Here is a 6,278-nt window from a genome sequence, read left to right on the forward strand (position 1 = left end):
GGGCCAGGATGTGATAATTTGGTATCAGAGCCTAACCCTGGCCGTGGTGTGCCGACGAGGACGTTAGGCCCCTAAGGGGGTGGATTGTGACATCCCACATCACCCAGGGGTGTGATCCTTAAATGTATATTCCCATTTCTACCTAGCAGGAGGCCTTTTGGGAGCTCACTGGCTTCGGGTTCCTTAAGAACTCCGAAGTTAAGCGAGAATGGAGCTAGAGCAATTCCATGATGGGTGACCCACTGGGAAGTTGCTCGTGAGTTCCCAAAAACAAAACCGTAAGGGAATGGTAAGCCCAAAGCTGACAATATCATGCTACGGTGGTGGAGTGGGCCCGGGAAGTGATCCACCCCGGGCCGGGATGTGATATTAAATGTAAAAGAGAGAGAGCCCAAAGAGTAATGGTGGATATACGAACTATTTCCACTGGAACTCATACGCTAAAGTGTTCTATTGCAGGAAAATACCCCAGATCGGCAAAGGAAACTGGATGGCAAAACTATTGGCATACATTGAAGAAGGGCCACTTAACAAAATAGAGAGGTATAACATTTTTTCTCTGCAATGTGAATCACATATGTCGTTGTTGTTGAGGATCTTGTTTGCTGTTTGCAAAAACCCAAGCATGAAAATCAGAGATAGAATGTAGAAAAGACTAGCGATAAACTAAAATAAAACAAATAAAAGAATTTTTTTTTTCTTTTTTGTTTTTGTTTATTTTGATTTTATTTTTTATTTTGATTTTTATGTTTTTATTTTTATTTTTTAAATAATGACAACCTAACAATTAAAATGCAGCTAGAAACTGAAAGTAATAAAAATGAAAGAAGGTAAAGAAAAAGTTAGAGAATTAGGTTGCCTCCCAACAAGCGCTTTATTTAATGTCTTTAGCTAGACAGAACAGAGGCCCAGTGATTAAGTTGTTGGATCCTTCAGAGTCATTGACTCACAGGCACTGTCAAAGGGGGACTCCAAGTATGGTTTTAGCATTTGACCATTCACCTTGAATGTGTTACCATTAAGCTCGTTTGTAATATCAACAGCCCCATGAGGATAAACCTTAGTAACTGAGTAAGGCCCATTCCAACGAGATTTTAATTTCCCTGGAAATAACTTTAATCGGGAACTGAATAATAACACTCTCTGCCCTAGTTGGAAATCTTTTCTGAGAATTTTTTTTGTCATGGAAGGCTTTTGTTTTGTCTTTGTATATGCGTGCATTGTCATAAGCATCATTACGAATTTCCTCAAGCTCATTGAGCTGCAGCTTATGTGTTTTCCCTTGCTGAATCGTAAGCAAAATTCAACTCCTTAATAGCCCAAAATGCCTTATGTTCTAGCTCCATAGGTAAATGACAAGCCTTGCCATACACAAGCCGAAACGGGGACATCCCAATTGGAGTTTTAAAAGCTATTCTGTAGGCCCATAGTGCATCATTTAATTTCAAACTCCAGTCTTTGCGAGTAGAGCCGACTGTTTTCTCCAAAATACGCTTTATTTCCCTGTTTGAAACCTCAACCTGCCCTGATGTTTGTGGATAATAAGGAGTGGCAACACGATGAGTTATCCCATATTTTGCAAGCAACATAGCAAACTGTTTATTAAGAAAATGTTTTTCCCCATCACTAAGTATAACTCGCGGGATTCCAAACCGTGGAAAAATAACCCCTTGGAGGAATTTTAGAATCACTGATCCTTGATTGGTTGGTGTTGAAATTGCCTCAACCCACTTAGAAACATACTCAACAGCCACTAAAATATACTGATTGCCATGTGATGATGGGAATGGTCCCATAAAATCAATGCCCCAAACATCAAATAATTCAACAACCAAAATACCATGTTGTGGCATTTCATTCCTCTTGGACTGATTGCCCACTCGTTGACACTTATCACAAGCCTTGCACCATTTGTTTGCATCCTTGAAAATGGATGGCCAAAACAAACCACTTTGCAATATTTTTTCGGCTGTCTGCTTGGGCCCAAAATGTCCACCACATGCATAGTGATGGGCAAATTTCAATACACTTTCTTGCTCATTTTCAGGAATACAATGCCTTATAATCTGATCTGGACAATATTTGTATAAATAAGGCTCATCCCAAAAATAATGTTTAACATCTGCTAAAAACTTCTTTTTCTGCTGAAAAGAAAAATCAGGAAGTAACACTCCTTTTGCCAAATAATTCACCAAATCAGCAAACCATGGAGTATTGTTGTGAACAGCGTAAAGTTGTTCATCTGGGAAGCTTTCACTTAGTGGGAATCAATCTTCTTCAGCAGTAGTTGGAAGAATTAATCTAGATAAATGGTCAGCCACCACATTTTCAATACCCTTTTTATCTTTAATCTCCAAATCAAATTCTTGAAGCAAAAGAACCCAACGAATTAATCTTGGCTTGGCATCTTTCTTAGACAACAATTATTTAAGGGCAGCATGATCAGTATAAATAATCACCTTAGCTCCAACCAAATAAGACCGAAACTTTTCTAAAGCAAACACAACTGCCAACAATTCATTCTCTGTGGTTGCATAGTTGAGATGTGCATCATTAAGAGTACGACTGGCATAATAGATGACATGGGGAAACTTGCCTTTACGCTGCCTTAAAACTGCACCAATGGCATAATCTGAAGCATCACACATCAACTCAAACGGTAAGCTCCAATCCGGGGCTGCAATAATAGGGGCTGAAGTTAGGAGTGTCTTCAACTTGTTGAAAGCCTCTAAACACTACACATCAAAATTAAAAATTACATCATTGGCCAATAAATTACACAAAGGACGACTAATCTTAGAGAAATCCTTGATGAATCATCGATAAAAACCTGCATGCCCAGGAAAGGATCTCACACTCTTAACTGTAGTGGGAGGGGGCAATTTGGCAATAACGTCAATCTTGGCCTTATCAACTTCTATGCCCTTGCTGGAAACTAAGTGGCCGAGAACAATACCTTGCTTAACCATAAAGTGGCATTTTTCCCAATTTAATACCAAATTTGTCTCCTCACACCGTTGTAGGACCAAAGACAAATTCTGCAAGCATTGATCAAACGAATCAGAGAAAATACTCATCATACAACGTTGAAAAGTAGTTGGTGCATTACATAACCCAAACGGCATCCGTCTGTAAGCAAAAGTTCCAAAAGGCTAAGTAAATGTTGTTTTCTCCTGATCCTCCGGTGTAATTGGAATCTGATTGTAACCGAAATAACCATCTAAGAAACAATAAAATGCCCGACCAGCCAATCTCTCCAACATTTTATCAATAAAAGGCAAAGGAAAGTGATATTTTATGGTAGCTGAATTAGGCTGCCTATAATCAACACACATGCGCCAGCCAGTAGTTAAACGTGTAGGAATCAGCTCATTGTTATCATTCTTGACTACTGTAATTCCAGTACGCTTAGGCACAACCTATGTAGGACTCACCCATTGGCTGTCAGAAATTGGGTAAATCATACCCGCGTCAAGAAGTTTCATTACTTCAGTTCGAACCACTTCCTTCATGATTGGATTAAGGCGCCTTTGTGCATCAACTGTGGGTTTTATGCCTTCTTCCATCAGAATTTTGTGCATACAAATAGCTGGGATGATTCCCTTGATATCTGCAATAGTCCACCCCAATGCATCTTGATACTTATGCAACACTCTAAGCAATTTCTCCTCTTCATAATGTGTCAAGTCGTCTATAATAATAACAGGCAGCGTCTGGGCAGCCCTTAAATGCATATATTTCAAGTGTTCAGGCAAAGGTTTCAGCTCCAATTTTGGCGGCTGTAATTTGGATGGCTTTAATGGCTGTTTTGGCTCCCCCAAACTTTCATAAACATGTCTCCATTTAGGCAAAAATTTAGGCACGCTGTCGAGAGCTTGGACAAATTCTAAGATGTCTTCATCATGTGTTTCGACATAAAAAATCCCATATAGAACCTGCTGCAATGGATCTTTTATCGACTGAGTCATATAATTTGCATGAACACACCCATCCAAAACATCAACACGCAGACAATCAAGCTTTTCTGCTGGTTGTTTAGTTGCGTCAAATAAATTAAACACCACTGATTGATCTTGGACCCTTAGTGTTAAAGTTCCCACTTCCACATCAATTAATGTTCTTGCTATTGCCATAAACGGTCTACTCAAAATAATTGGAGTTTGTAAATCTTCACCCATGTCCAAAACAACGAAATCTGCTGGCAAATAGAGATTGTCAACTTTGATGATCAAATCTTCAATGATGGCCCTTGGATATGCTGCGGACCGGTCAGCTAATTGTAGAATCACTGACGTACGATTTAGCTCTCCTTGACCCAGCCGTTGAAAAACAGAATAGGGCATTAAATTAATACTTGCACCTAAATCAATTAAAGCACAATTAAAATCAGAATTTCCAATAGTGCAAGAAATAGTGAAACTCCCTGGATCTTTCTTTTTCAGGGGCAGTTTGTGCAGTAAAACTGCACTGCATTGTTCAGTGAGAATCACTTTTTCATAGTCCACGAGCTTTCTCTTGCGTGTGCATAAATCATTCAAAAATTTGGCATAAGATGGAATCTTCTGAATAGCATCCAACAATGGTAGATTAATCTGAACATTGGCTAATGTTTGCATGAAATCTCTTAATTGTTGATCTTTGAGTTGTGGTTGTAACCTTTCGGGATAGAGAAGAGGAGGATCATAAACACGCTCCGGTTTCTGTACAGGGGCAGGTTCTAGGCTATTCAAAATCTGTCCAGAAAGGGTGTCAAAAACTGTTTCTGCAGTTGCAGAAACTGGGTTGTTAATTTCGACAGCTTTGTCCTTGTCGTCAATTTTTTCTTTATCACGATTGTCGTAACTTTTTCCACTGTGCAAAGCTCTCACTGCATTGCAATCTGCTGTACCCCTTGGATTAGGCACTGTTTGACTAGGAAACTTCTTTTTTTCCCTTTCTGTACTATTACCCACTAGCTGCCCAAATTGCCTCTCCAAATTAGTTATGGAGGCTTGCATATTCTGCATGTTTTCATTCATTGTCTGTTGTATCTTTTGCAGGTTCTGGTTGCTTTGCTCAATACTGATGCGAGTGGCATCTACCAACTTATCAATTGTAATTTCCCAAGAAGCTTTTGCTGGTGCGGCAGGTTGCTGGACTGGTGGTGGAAATGGAGGTTTAACTTGCTGCTCACTACCCCATTTTAAATTAGGGTGATCTCGCCAACCCAGATTATAAAAATTTGAATAAACATCATTTCTTTGCCTTGGATAATTGTTGAATGCATTAACTTGTTCTGCAGCAAAATCTGGATATGCATCTCTCTGTGGACAGCTCATAAAATCATGTGTGGGTTGGCTGCAAATTGCACAACATACTACTGCAGGTTTCTGGACAGCCACTTGCTAAACTGTGCTGAAATTTTTTGCAATATCATGTCAAATTTTGCATCAAAATTCTTTATTTTTTTCTCAATCTTTTCAATTTGAGTAGATACATGTGGAGACCCCATTGATATTTCAAAAACGCTCCTATTTTGTGCTTGATCCCCTGCCCATTGTTGAGATTCAGATGCCATGTTGTCAAACAATTGATAGGCTTCCTGTGCATTTTTAGTTGAATATGAACCTCCTGATGAGGCATGAACATGATTCTTAGTGTTTGAATTTAATCCTCTAAAAAATATCCCCATCCGTGTGTCTCCATCAATGCCTGCATGTGGACATTTTCTGAACAGCTCCTTAAAACGCTCCCATGCCTCGTGAAACTCTTCATTAGGCTTTTGGGCAAAAGATAAAATTTGAGTCCTCATATCAAGAGTTTTTAAGGCTGGATAATATTTGTTAAGAAATTTGTCACTCATCTGTGCCCAAGAAGTGATACTGGCAAATGGTAGTGTAAGCATCCATGTTCTTGCCTTATCTTTCAATGAATAAGGAAACAAACAAAGTTTGATTGACTCTGCAGTAAACCCCCTCACTATAATATTCTTGCACCCCATTAAAAAGTCTGTGATATGCATATTTGGATCCTCATGAGCTCATCCATGAAAAGTAGGCAAAATCTCCAACATGCGATGTCTTATCTCGAACGCGTTGCCTTCCTCTTCTGGATAAGCAATGCAACTAGGTAATTAATTAGCATGGCTTGCTAATGTATCTCTCAAAGGACGCCTGGCAGCTAGTATGGCAAAAGCCATGGTATCTGGGCTATTCAAAACCCCAGAAAACAGATTTTTCAGAATAGTGTCCTCCAATGAGGGTTCCCATGCCAAAATCTGCTCCATGTGCCTTTCTCGT

General features: G+C 39.4%; 1 non-coding gene and 1 pseudogene across 1 annotated transcript; one reads left to right on the forward strand and one right to left on the reverse strand.

Annotated features, from left to right (window-relative positions):
• Positions 1 to 814: 814 nt before the first annotated feature.
• On the reverse strand, positions 815 to 5,973 carry LOC148690539 (uncharacterized; annotated as a pseudogene).
• On the forward strand, positions 5,687 to 5,794 carry LOC137720281 (small nucleolar RNA R71). Its single transcript, XR_011066485.1, has one exon. It is a non-coding gene; the product is annotated as a small nucleolar RNA R71 (small nucleolar RNA).
• Positions 5,974 to 6,278: the final 305 nt, after the last annotated feature.

Source organism: Pyrus communis, chromosome 15 (genome assembly GCF_041283825.1).
Source record: "Pyrus communis isolate YQ-2024b chromosome 15, ASM4128382v1, whole genome shotgun sequence".
NCBI classification, from domain to species: domain Eukaryota; kingdom Viridiplantae; phylum Streptophyta; class Magnoliopsida; order Rosales; family Rosaceae; genus Pyrus; species Pyrus communis.